Source organism: Myodes glareolus, chromosome 8 (assembly GCF_982192425.1).
Source record: "Myodes glareolus chromosome 8, mMyoGla1.1, whole genome shotgun sequence".
Lineage (NCBI taxonomy): Eukaryota > Metazoa > Chordata > Mammalia > Rodentia > Cricetidae > Myodes > Myodes glareolus.
In genome coordinates this window covers 11,780,686-11,794,003 of record NC_142033.1, presented here as the reverse complement: position 1 = coordinate 11,794,003, position 13,318 = coordinate 11,780,686, and positions in this window count along the sequence as shown.

Here is a 13,318-nt window from a genome sequence, read left to right as displayed (position 1 = left end):
TGGCTCTCAGCCAAAATGACAGCAAAGTCACCAGACCTTAGTTAAGTTGGTGGTAAGGTCACCTGACCTAAGTCAAAATGGCAGCAGTCACATGTTGCATGGAAAAGCCACTCAGGATGGCGGTGAAGTCACCTGACCTCAGTTAAGATGGTGGTAAGGTTGCCTGACCTCAGTCACAATGGCAGCAGGCACATGTTGTATGGAAAAGCCACGATTTTTGAGCTGCAGGGATTTTAAGTTTAATAATAAGAGACCTAGAGGCATGATCCACCCTGTCACTGAGCCTCCATGCCACAAGCCACAGCAGGGAGCAATAGGCTGTAATTGTAAACAGCCACCTTGTGGATCTGACCAATCTTGTTGGCAGAAGTAGTGGTGGCAGAGACAGTTTGAGGAAACTCTTTCCATTTGCCTGTGCATTCAGTGTAGTTAGAAAGTTCCCACTGACAGTTGTCAGAAAGCTCCCATAAAAGTAGAGCTGGCGGGACACTGGCAGAGTAGGGGTAGGAACTGAAGACGTAGGGCATTAAGGCCGGGGTTTTAGGGCCTGTAAAGGCATCCATCCCAGGGGAGATTGGATTGACAGACATGGATGGCTTGCTACTCATAGCTGAAACCGTGAAAATGGCAAGACCACAAGACCTATAGGGTAACGTCTCCCCTCTATAGACAGGGTGTGAATCAGCAGCAAACACCGCAGGCTTGTAGAAGAGTATCCTCTGCCTACAGGCAGGATGCTAAAGTCTGACTGGTTCCAGTCAGGGTGACTTGGAAGCCAGAGAGGCCAGAGGCTGCTCCGAGCAGTCTTTCACAGAGGGGGAAAAAAGAAAGAAAGGAGAAAGAAAACTTCGAGGGACCCTGGGCCTCCAGTTGAATCCATCACACACCATGTGCAGTGCTAGTGTGGGAGGACTGACCCTGGGTTGCCCGGTCACATTTTCAGCTAAGGGAAGCAATCCAGAGAGGAAAGTCAGTGAAGGGCCTGCCTAGCTCTATTCTTTTGCCCTATCAGGGCCAAGCCAGTTTTTTGTTTTTTGTTTTTTTTTTTACTAATTAACCAATCGTATTTGTAGCATACAAAGGGGAATCCCACATCATACCAAATATTCTTTATCCATTCTTTGGTCAAGGAGAATTTATGTTTTTTCCAGGTTTTGGCTATGACAAATAATGCTGCTATGAACACAGTTGAACACGTGTCATTGTGGTATGATTGAGCATCCATTGAATAGCCAAAATTATCCTATACAAAAAAGGAATTTCTGGAGGCATCAAAATCCCTGACTTCAAACTCTATTATAGAGTTACAGTAATGTAAACAGCTTAGTATTGGCATAAAAAAAGAGAGGTTGACCAATGGAATCTAACCAAAGATCCCAAAATTAATCCACACACCTATGAACACCTAATTTTTGACAAAGTAGCTAAAAATATACATGTAGTTATAGAATGAAAGACAGGTCCTGTTGACTTTTAGTCTTGCTTTGGTCAAGTCTTTCTTCACTAGGCCTCTTTCCTCCCATGTGGGATGGCAATGTGTATTCTGTATTATTGTATGTTGGAAGTACCATAATTTGCTTTCGGATTTTATGGGGAGGTGCTTATACTTAAGAGATTGCCTAGAGTCTCAAAGAAACTTTGAAATCTGGACTTTAAATAGTTTAGAGACTGAAAGACCTTGGGACTTTTGAAGTTGGACTACAAGCATTTTGCTTTATGAGATGGCTACAAGCTTATGGGAACCAGGGAATGGAATGTGGGGGGTTTGAGTAGGAATGACCCCCTTAAGGCTCATACATTTGAATGCTTGACCACTAGGGGTGGCCCTTTCTGAGAAGGAGTAGAATGACTAGAAGGTGTACCCCCTTGGAGTAGATGTGACTTTCTTGGAGGAAGTGTGTTACTGGAGGTATGCCTTGAGGCTTCAAAAACCCACACCAACCCCCCCTCACCCTGCTAATACGTTAGAATGTAGTTCTCAATGCACCTGCTGGTTGCCATACTCCCTGCTACCATGTCCTCTGCCATGATAACAGGCCAAAGCTCTAAAACTGTAAGTAAGCCAACCAATTAAATTTTTTAATAAGTTTCCTTGATTATAGTATTTTGACACAGCAATAGAAAAGTATATGAGACACCAAGGCTGGTGATATATACATACATAGATACACACACACACACACACACACACACACACATATATATATAATATCAATAATTCAAGTGACTAAAGTGGGAATTTAGATCTGCTTGTGTCACAGAGTGAATTCAAGGCCAACCTAAGTGACAGAGTGAGATGCTTTAAATAATAAACAAATGAATGAACAAATGGTTGGAAAGAAAGCTCAGACGAAGACTCCTCACATAATAGATCCTAGGCTTTAGTTCAATCCTTGGTTCCTCAAAAAAAAATTACTGAGTTGTATTATTATAGAAGTTCAAATTCTTTTTCAGGATTCTAGTTCTATCAGAGAAATATTATTGAGCCAATATTTTCTTCATGAGCTCTCATGTAACTGCTTCAACTCATGCTAGTGTCTCGTTAATGTTTCTCTAGTCATTTTCTTCTTTATCAGTATCCAAATGGTGATCTTTAAAACAAAACAAAACAAAACAAAAAACGGAAAATAAATCATGATTGACAAGACAGGCACTGAAGAATGATGTGTTCAACACCTGAAGCACAATGAATAAAATCTCAGAGACAGATAATGAGGTTTAACTTGAAGGTCAGAAAAGCAAAACAGTCAGTCACTGTCTCTCACCCTTACCTCAGTCTGAAATGGCGATCCTGCCTCCAGGAATCTCAGAATAAGACTGAGACTCTGTCCTCCCATTTTATACTCCTCTCTAGTTCTGGAAGGGTGTGCACCACTACTACTTGGTTTCTATGGCAAAGTAGTGTGGCTACTGGGATTAAAGGTGTGTATCATTGTGGCTACTGGGATTAAAGGTGTGTGTCATTGCTGCCTGGTCTGTAAAGTTGTCCAGTGTGCTTGTTTTACTTTTCTGATCTTCAGGTAAACTTTATTTATTAAAATACTAATGAAATGTCACTACAAGCACCCATGCATCTGGACACCAGAAAAGCTGAAGATGGTCACTCCCAAGATTCTCCACTGAATGGTTTCCTCCTGGTTTCAAATGAACCCATGTTACTCATGTTAGACTCTAAACCAGAGTTGAATTTCCCAGGTGAAGAATTAGGGCACAGTGTCTTCCCTTCTAGACCAAGCCATGGTATAACAATGCAAAGCACCACACTCTGGATGTTGGGCTTCCTGGCATGTGCTCTGGTGAGCTGTTTTTCAGGAATCCATGGGACCTGACAAGTTGCTCAGCACAATTAATACATTTCTTTTCATTGCATGTGGATAGAGGAGCTTACGTCATAAAAGATAGAGAAATGTCACCCCTTCCATCATCTCTATAAAGTTAAGTTACTCGCTCTTGTTGCCATTTCTATTATGAAAAAAATATGAAAAATAAGAGATTTTTCTAGTTTTGTTTCTCTGTTGTGATAAACACCATGACTAAAAGCAACACAGGGATGAAGGCATATATTTTACTTGTAGGCTATAACCCACCATCAAGATGTGCCACAGCAAAAACTCAAGGAAGTAACCTGGAGTCAGGAACTGAGACAGAGGCACTCAGCTTCTGTGGAATAACCCTTCCATATGCTATGAATATATGTTGCTGCTCTAATTCATTGATAATAGAAACTACTACGGCCTATAACGAGGCAGAATATAGCTAGACAGAAAAGAGAAACTGAATGCAGAGAGAAAGAAGGGAAAAGTAGAAAAAGACACAAGACAGCCCCCAAGGGGAAAAAAATGTCAACAGACTGCTAAAAGTCACAGCCATGAGGCCATACGTAGGTTAGAAACTGTTTAATTTAAATGTAAGAGCTAGTTAGTAATAAGCCTGAACTACAGGCCTAACAGTTTGTAATTAATATTAAACCTCACAGTGATTATTTAGAAGCGGCTGCAGGACAGGGTAGTACAGAGAAACCTCTATTTACACTCAGCTTGCTTTCACAAGCAACCCAAGAGTACTTGCCCAAGGATAGCACCACCCACAGTGGCCTGGGACCCTTCTACAACAATTGGCAATTAACATGATGCTACCCGAACTTTCAGCTGAGATTCCCTCTTCTCACATACATCTAGGTCTGTGTCAAGTGGACAAAACTAACCAGCTCAGAGATAAAGAATTGTGAATTTTTAAATTACCCATTCCATTCATTTGCTAGTATTCCTCTTCTTTTAAATCCATGTGCCTTGAAAGAAAAAGCAAAGTTGGATTTTAAAAGGAGACAGAAGAAAGTACGGAGAGAAAGAAAGAGAGGAGGAGCAATACTGTTTTTGAGAATTTTTTTCTAGCAATTAAACATCTTCTTTTGCTACCTTAACACTCAACATAGAAGTAGGCAACTTAGACAACAAGATTAAAAAAGAAATGATTGGTTACACAAAAAATCAGTTCTTAAAAAAAGCAAAAACAGCTAGGAGTGATAAATCAAAAAAAAATAACCTTTCAATCTCCCACTCCCAAATTCAACAAATTACATAATTATATTTATTGCTACTTCCATGAAGTTAGAAAGGTTTAAATAATATTAATATGTATTTCATCCTATGGTAATGCAAAAGTTTGAAAATATTATGAAGCTAATTTTGATAGTAACGTAGTTTTAAGGTAAACTGTGATGTCTGATATTTTATAAACATTTCCAAGTAGCTTTGAAGCATTCAAATTAACAGCATCCATCCTCTTTATTCAGAAGTTTCCTACAAAGAAACAAATAATAAGAACAGGTTAGTCTGGGAACAGTAGATAAATAAAGATGGTCTTAGCAATGCATCAAGCTAAGGGAATTCATGGTTATGTGCACATGTTCCCACTGGGGAGGGGCACTTATATCCCTTTCTACACTGTTTTTACACACTGTAGACACACAAGCTCTCGGTGGGGCTAGGCACTAACTCAGGGCTTTGGAGGCACATGAAAGACATAAAGCCTCCTTTTACTTGTTTCTAACTTGTTTATTTAACATTTTTAACAGCCACAGTGTTGTTGTTCCAAGATATTTTAGCTTTGGATAGTTAACTGCTTTTTTTAAAATGAGAAGTTTGAAATGTGATTTTGTTCTTTGGAGTTGACTACTGTGAGAAGCACAATTAAAGAGATTTTTTTTTCCTGGTTTGGAGGCCTCGTGTTTCTCATGGAAACCACTTGATTAACGCATATCCAACTTTATGTTAACAGCACATATGGCGTGTAGATTCGACATCCCAGTTTTCCTGGGAAGTTGTTTGAAGGAGCAGTAGGAAAGTTGTCAATCCCCAAATGGCCAATAGGTTTCATATGTAGTTAAGTTGGCTAACAAAACCTTCAGTGCAAATTCAGGAACACTAAACCACTCATGAGTGAAGACGTTGTAAAAAAACAGTACAGCAGAAATCTACCTTTGCCCTGACCCTCACACAGAATAAACACTTCCTCATCAAATAAAGGAAACATCATTTTATAATTTTTATAATTTTTTAAATGTATTAATCAATCACTTAATTCCTTCTCTTAGTAAACTAATCTGTACTGTTAGGAACAGACAAAGTCTATTAGGACAGACACCCTCATTAGGTAGTGCTTTTACCAAGCTAATCTCCATAAAAAGTTAGTAGACCAAGAAGAAAATGGTGTGATAGAGTCTGGTAGGATTACAATGAAGGAGAAGGTATTTACAGCTCAAGGCATACGGAAGATCAGGGTTAATATCCATATTTAAAACTGGGTAGTGTTTTTATGATTGGCACATATGAAGGGAAGAAAAAGAGCAGCAGTTTCTCTCAGAGGATGAAGTGAGGATAAGATGGCATCACTGGTTGGGACTAGCAAAAGAGCGAGCATATGCATATATATTTTTTTAAATCCTTATTGTTGAGAGCTCATGGGTGCAGCTTCCGTGACATATATAGCAGACATTATTTCACAGCAGATGTCCTGATCTTCTTGGTCTTACAGTCGTCTCACCCTCTCTTTGGTGATTTTTCCCGAGCCTTGGGTATAGGGATTGCATGGGATGTATATCAGTGGGGGGCAGGCTCCACACAGTCAGTGGGTCTCTATAACAGTCTCCATATAATGAACAAATAAGATTCTTTAATGAGGGGTAAGAGCTGTGCTTACATCTAAAGATTCTCAAGGTCTGCACAGTGACATCAATGGACATGCAAATGTGGACAGGGCATATCCAACATGGTCCCACCACTAGATGAAGAGCAACAGTGAGTGTTCACAGACATCTTCCTATGTTCATTGTCCAGTCTTGAGTGGTCAGAGATGAACATACGTACATACATGCAAAGCTAAATGGATGGAGTTACATAAATAGGTACACACATATGTGTTTGTGTGTGTGTGTAACAATATTAATTAAGGAAGAGATCATGGGTGTCATGGTGGAGATGTAAGAGAGTTGGAGGCAGAGAGTTGGAGGCAGAGAGGGAGGGACAGGGATGATGTAGATCTAGTGTTGATATATGATGTTATCAAATAAATAAATAAAATAAAAACTTAAGACAATACAGTCCTTTGGCTGCTTCCAACCTGTCTCATAGTATTGCCAATATCATAATCTTTGAATGCTTGAATGAGGGTGGACTGCTATTTTTAGACAGAATCTCACTATGTGGTCTAGACTGGTCTCCAACTCCTATAAGCAAATGAACCTTCAACTTCGGTATTCCAAGTAGCCAAGACTATGGAGTTGACCTACTCACTATACCTGGATTTAATTGTTTTAATCATTCATTTTTTTTATCATGCATTCACAAGTAATATAATTTTAACAAAGAGTATGACAACATAGATTAAAAAAGTTATGAGGATTTACCACTTTATGAAAATATATTTAAAGATAAAACAGCATGTCATCTCTTGTCCAGGAGGACAGAATATAGAGCAGTGAATGTAAAGTACCTAATAGAAGATAAACTAGAGAGAAATTGATGTCAGAATTGGGGAGGGGCTAGGTCCAAAAAGTAAAGTTGTAAAGCTGAGTAAGACTCAGATGGTAGGAGACTGTTTATGGATCCTGCTTGCCACATGTTTGTGTAAATAAATATTTACAAAGTGATTTATTGAACACAGTGTGTTCATATATATTATGGCTATTTCTGTGCTATACCAACAGCAGAATGATTGATCTAGGAACTGTTCTGTTGCCAGAGGCCACTCATTCATTCCTGGTTGTCCAGACCCAAAATAATCACACGGAAACTGTTGGGACCAATTGGAGTCCTGGCCTTCAGCTGCTCTTCCCTGCTAGAGCCTTCTAATTTAAGTTACTAAAAGCTGTGCCTTGCCTAGAGGATCAGAGGATGGGATTTTCACCTGTTTACCATTGACTGCTGGGTATTTAAGCCTCCATGGTGCAGGTTGCAAGAAACTATATTATTTGCAATACTGTTTGGCTAGTGGCGTGAGTGTATTTCTAGGCAGCTCTTATATCTTAAATTAACCCATTTCTATTAATCTATGTAATGCCACATGGTTGTGGCCTACCAGTAAGGTTCTGTCCTGCATCTATCTCCTGTGGCGGCTCCATGGATAATCTCTGACTCCACCTAGTCTCTCCTCCTCTATCTGCTTGAAATTCCTGCCTTGTTCTATTCTACTAAACTATTGGCCAAAACAGCTTTATTCATTAACCAATAAAAGCAACACATAGACAGAAGGACTTCCCAAACCATTTCCCCTTTTCTGTTCAAATAAAAAGGAAGGTTTTAACTTTGACATAAGAAAATTGCATACAACAAGACAGTTATCAAGCAAGAATTGTAGTTATAATATTTATATCTACTTTATCTTTTATAATTCAAACTATGATTATAACTATCTATTCTTCAACTCCATCAAAGACTCCAGGAGGATATAATATTACCTAAGTAAACAGGAAGTGCATTGTAAGCAACTTCCAAAACTCTATGACAGAGACATCTTGCTGCTTGGATAGTCACCCAATGTTCTTCTTAACATTGGGGCACCCATCTTCAGCCTACAGGCCCATGGTATCTGGCAGACTTGTCCATGAAGCAGAAAATTTAAAGAAAGTTCCACCTATATTGGCAGTTCGTCATTCACTTTTTCTGTGTCCTGCAGAATGTCTGGCAGACTCTTTCATGAAGTTGGAACCCCAAAGGATTGTCTCACCTTTAGGCACGTTCAGCAGTCATTTCTCTGTGGGTCCTTCATGTCCAGTTCACCCAACATACCAAAAAGCAGTCTAGGCAAGAGCAATTTCTTCTCAAATGGCTACCAAACTCTATGAGGAGCCCCTTTGATGCCTATCTTCCTCTTGAAGCAATTGATACTTCCAGAAGCAGATGTGTCTTATTGTCATAAAAAGCCCTAAATTTTTAAATATTTTAAATGCCATGTTCTGTAGTCTTTGAAAGATCTGAAGAATATCTATCTAACTGAAATATATTTCTATATATCTAGAAAATCTAACTAATATGACTACAAACTTGACTATTATGGATGATTACCTATTAACCTTACCTATTTCTTAATTATATATTACATTTTTAAATGGGCTGCACAAACACAATACCTTAATCAAGAGAAGAAATACATACACACTTATGTGTGTATAAAGAGAGAGATAACAAAATTGACCTCAGATTTGTATCAATAAACCAAGATCCATACCAATACAAAGTATTCATCTCTATATAATATTCCCCTTTAAATGTAAACAAACATTTATAAGCATTATTTGAGAATTTTGGTGTAGTTCTCTCCAAACTGCTTCCTGTTTTATGTTGGGTGAAGTATTTTTAGGGGTTTATAGAGACTTTTAGGGAATCTTTGTTCATCAAATCATATTATTTTGGAAGGAATCCACAGGTTCTCATCCTCTGTGGAAACAAAAGCATCCAAAGCAACATATCCATAGACCCAAATTTTGAAGTCAAGATATTTTAAAGTATATATGTTGGTTTAGTTTGGCAGCCCCCATAATCAAATATCTCTCTGTAGTCAAAAATTCAAAGAAAACACTATAATATACGTAATCCAGGCTCTCTGTGTATATTACATCTTTATGTAGCTTGTTTTTCTTTACTTCTTTAATCTATGACTGTCTGTACTCTGTCTTTTTAAAGATGTTGCTTTACTTTTTAAAACTATTCATTTCTTTTTATAACTGTCAATAGTCTTTTTATTCTCTCTCCCAAGCATATGTACATTTATCCAACACTATGACCCTTTCTGAGGTTTATTTCTGTCTAAATCTGTCTTTATTGCTTATCTGTAATTATTTTCTGACCAGGAGTGCTTTATTTTCAAATGCTAAGTTGACATGGCTAGGACCAACTCCACGGTTCTGCCGATTGGCTCCACCCAGTCCAACATGGTACAGGTATGCTTGATACGGGAGAATTGTCTGTATTCTGTCAATCATTTTAATAAAACGCTGATTGGCCAGGCAGGCAGTATAGGCGGGAAAGCCAGACAGGAAGTAGGGGTGGAGCAAAGAGACTGGGAGTATTCTGGAAGCAGAGCTCCCTCAGCATTCCTGTGCAGACCATGGAAGAGGCAACATGTAAGCTGTCACACTGAGAAAGGTAATGAGCCCATGTGGCTAACGTAGATAAGAATAATGGGGTAACATAAGTTATAAAAGCTAATAAGTAGCCTGACCTAATGAGCCAATCAGTTTATAACCTTATGGAGTCCTGTGTGTAATTTCTCTTTGGGATTTGCCGGCTGTTGGGGTACCGGGCGGGACGGAAACCCCAACAAGCCGGCCCTCATGTTACATATGGCGCCCACGTGGATAACTGAATCCACAGAAAGCCTGAGAAAGCTTGGGAAAGAATAGAGTAAAGCATGTTTTCTTGGTAGCAGCAATTTCTCGGGTCTGCTCTGCTTGCTAGAGGCAAGCAAATGCTCTCATCTAAGAGAGGCTTCCTGACTCAGCTTTAGCTGCAAAACTTTGTAGCTCATTAAGAGGTCCTGCCACGAAACACTTAAACGGTGTTGGTGAAAAACTGAACGCATGCTTTTCGGTCGTAGCAGGAAAAAAGCTGTGCTGTTTTGAAGTGCCGGCTTTCTGGGCTGTCCTGCCAGGACAAACTCTGACTCTTGCAGGCAGGCAGTCCGACTGAGTGTGGTCTGTGAGCAGAATGATGCAGCTTGCTTGCTAGCAAGGACCTTGAAACACGACAAGTTGTGGCAGTGAACACAGCTGTGGCTGGTATCTCAGCTATGAGTCTGGAAAGCTAAGGAATGAGCTGGATCTAGCTGTCAAAGCCACGGCTTCCCATATTGCTTTGTAAATTAAAGGCTCATGTGGTCAGAAAAAGAGAGATAAACAGTAAAGAGAGATTCAAAGATGAAGAAAACCTCTAAATGGTTTACAGTGTGTATATGCAGGCTAAAAGTTAAAGTTCTTAAAGTTAAAAGGAAAGAAAGAGAGTAGTTGGGTGTGGTGGTACACACCTTTAATCCCAATGCCTGGGAGGCAGAGGCATATTGACCTCTGTGACTTCAAGGGGTAGAGGTAGATTGACCTCTGTGACCTCAAGGTGTGGTAGTACACGCCTTTAATCCCAATGCCTGGGAGGCAGAGACAGATCTCTGTGAGTTCAAGGTGTGGTAGCATACACCTTTAATCCCAGCACTGGGGAGGCAGAGACAGGAGGATCTCTGTGAGTTCAAAGACAGCCTGGTCTACAGAGTTATTCCAGGACAAAGATATACAGAGAACCTGTCTCAAAAAGTAAAAGTAAAAATAAAAGAAATAGAAGTTAAAATAAAGATGGAAAATACACAGAGAATCTTGATACCGTATGTTATTATGCTCTCTTTGAATTGTTTGAATGCTGAGGAAGGAGCAACAGCTGCTAAAAGACTTTTGTTTATAAATGCTGCTGAATTAATCCAATATAGATATTTTGAAAATACCTTGGCTTCAAAACTGAAGTCAAAAGGTATGTTACTTTGGAGAAGAGATTTTGTTTTTGTTTCCACAGAAAACGAGAGGCTTTGGATTTATTCTGAGTTAAGAAAAATCCAGTATGATCAAGGAAGGCCACCTGAGAAATCTCCGACAGAAACAGATGGCCCAGATGTCTGAGTTCTACATCCAGAACAGATTCAAGACTGCTGCCTGAGATGATCAAGACTCACAGGATACTCCAGTCAGGACTTGATGATAATTCTAAATTTTCTTTAGGTCCCCATAAGATTATCAGCGCCCACAACCAGCAGGAAGTAGCCTGAAATACTACGCCCACATTCCCAACAAATGGACTATGGGTATTTTCCTTTGTTTAAAAAAAAAAAAAGAGGGAAATGATACGGGAGAATTGTCTGTATTCTGTCAATCATTTTAATAAAACGCTGATTGGCCAGGCAGGCAGTATAGGCGGGAAAGCCAGACAGGAAGTAGGGGTGGAGCAAAGAGACTGGGAGTATTCTGGAAGCAGAGCTCCCTCAGCATTCCTGTGCAGACCATGGAAGAGGCAACATGTAAGCTGTCACACTGAGAAAGGTAATGAGCCCATGTGGCTAACGTAGATAAGAATAATGGGGTAACATAAGTTATAAGAGCTAATAAGTAGCCTGACCTAATGAGCCAATCAGTTTATAACCTTATGGAGTCCTGTGTGTAATTTCTCTTTGGGATTTGCCGGCTGTTGGGGTACCGGGCGGGACGGAAACCCCAACAAGCCGGCCCTCATGTTACATATGCTGGCTGCCTCTGAGAGTCACCCAACTCCAGGATCACTGGGGGTCCATGTCACCATTAAGCAACTAGTACCAAGCTGCTCACAAACCCCATAAAAGTGCTTAGCCTCCCGAAAGAGCCAGAGTTTGTGCTGGTAGCACAAACCAGGAAGCTGCCATTTCTTATGCTGAGTCAGAAAGAATTTTCTTAAAGGAGCCACCACACCTCTACTAGTCACCAGCAAACAAAGCCCATCTGAAAAAAAAAATGCAGGCTACCAAGAAGCTATGCTTCACTCTATTTTTCTGTGTCTAGAATTCATTTTCTAGCTTTCTCAGGTTTTATGTGACTGTAGTCAATCTGCTGCTGAAGGCTGCTCATTCTTTTTCAGTTACCTAGACCCAAAATAACCACACAGAAACTATATTATTTGCAATATTGTTTGGTCAATAGCTTAAGCGTATTAGTAGCTAGATTTTACATCTAAAATTAACTAATTTATATTAATCTGTGCATCTCCATGTTGTTGTGGCCTACTAGTTAAGGTTCCATCTGGTGTCTGTCTCCTCCAGCAGCTACATGCCATCCCATCATCTTCACTTTCTTTCTCCTCGCATTCAGTTTAATTTTCCAACCTAGCTCTATTCTGCCCAGTCATAGGCCCAAACAGCTTCTTTATTCATTAACCAATAAAAGCAACACTTATACAGAAGAACTTCCCACACCCATAGCTTTGAATATTTAAGCACGTTTGTGAAGTCAAAAGAGAAAGTAAAGGAAAGATTAAAACCTTAAGCATGGGAGAGGTGAGACAGGATGACTTTTCAGGAATTGTCTGATTGCTATGGTAAGACAAATGAGAAAGGAAAGATGAAGTTCTGGAGCCCTTGCAACAGTCTTCAAAACAGATAAAATTCTATCTTATTCATATTTAGTGAAATACGAAAGTCAAGACTGACTGAAAACTGAAAATTCAACAACAAAATCAGAATGACATTTTTATGAGCAGGGAAGGCAAGGGTATTTCTATGCCTCAGAGAAAAGCCTGTGGTCTACAGGGAGCTCTGCCCGGGAAATGCCGGGCAGTCACATGAGCAGCCGGAAGACTGGGGGAACAGCACATGGGAACTCCCCATGGGAACGCATCTCAAAGATCTTCACAATGAATAACCAAATTTAAGCCATGGGTTTAATTGGAGGAGGAAATAGATTTGGTTTCAGGAAAAAAAAAAAAATGAGAACTGGGTAAAAACAAAGGGAAGCGTGCTATTTGGCCACAAAGTGTCTCTTGAAAACAAAATGGTAAAGGCTCCAATGTGAAGTCTGATGGCTCTTCTGGAAAGAACAAATTTCCAGGAAAAGAACTCTGTTATTTTGAACTTTTTAGATCAGAGGGTCATTCATGAGTACATCTTAAGTTCCAAGCAATGCTCAGATACCCAAATCCAGCCCAGGATGTAAGAAGACATTTCTAAAAATGGTGGACTTAGAAGAGACCTTAGGAGGGGTCCCCCATAGAGTCACTGGAGCAAGGACAAGATTCACATTCAGGAATCTCCGCTTTCTGCT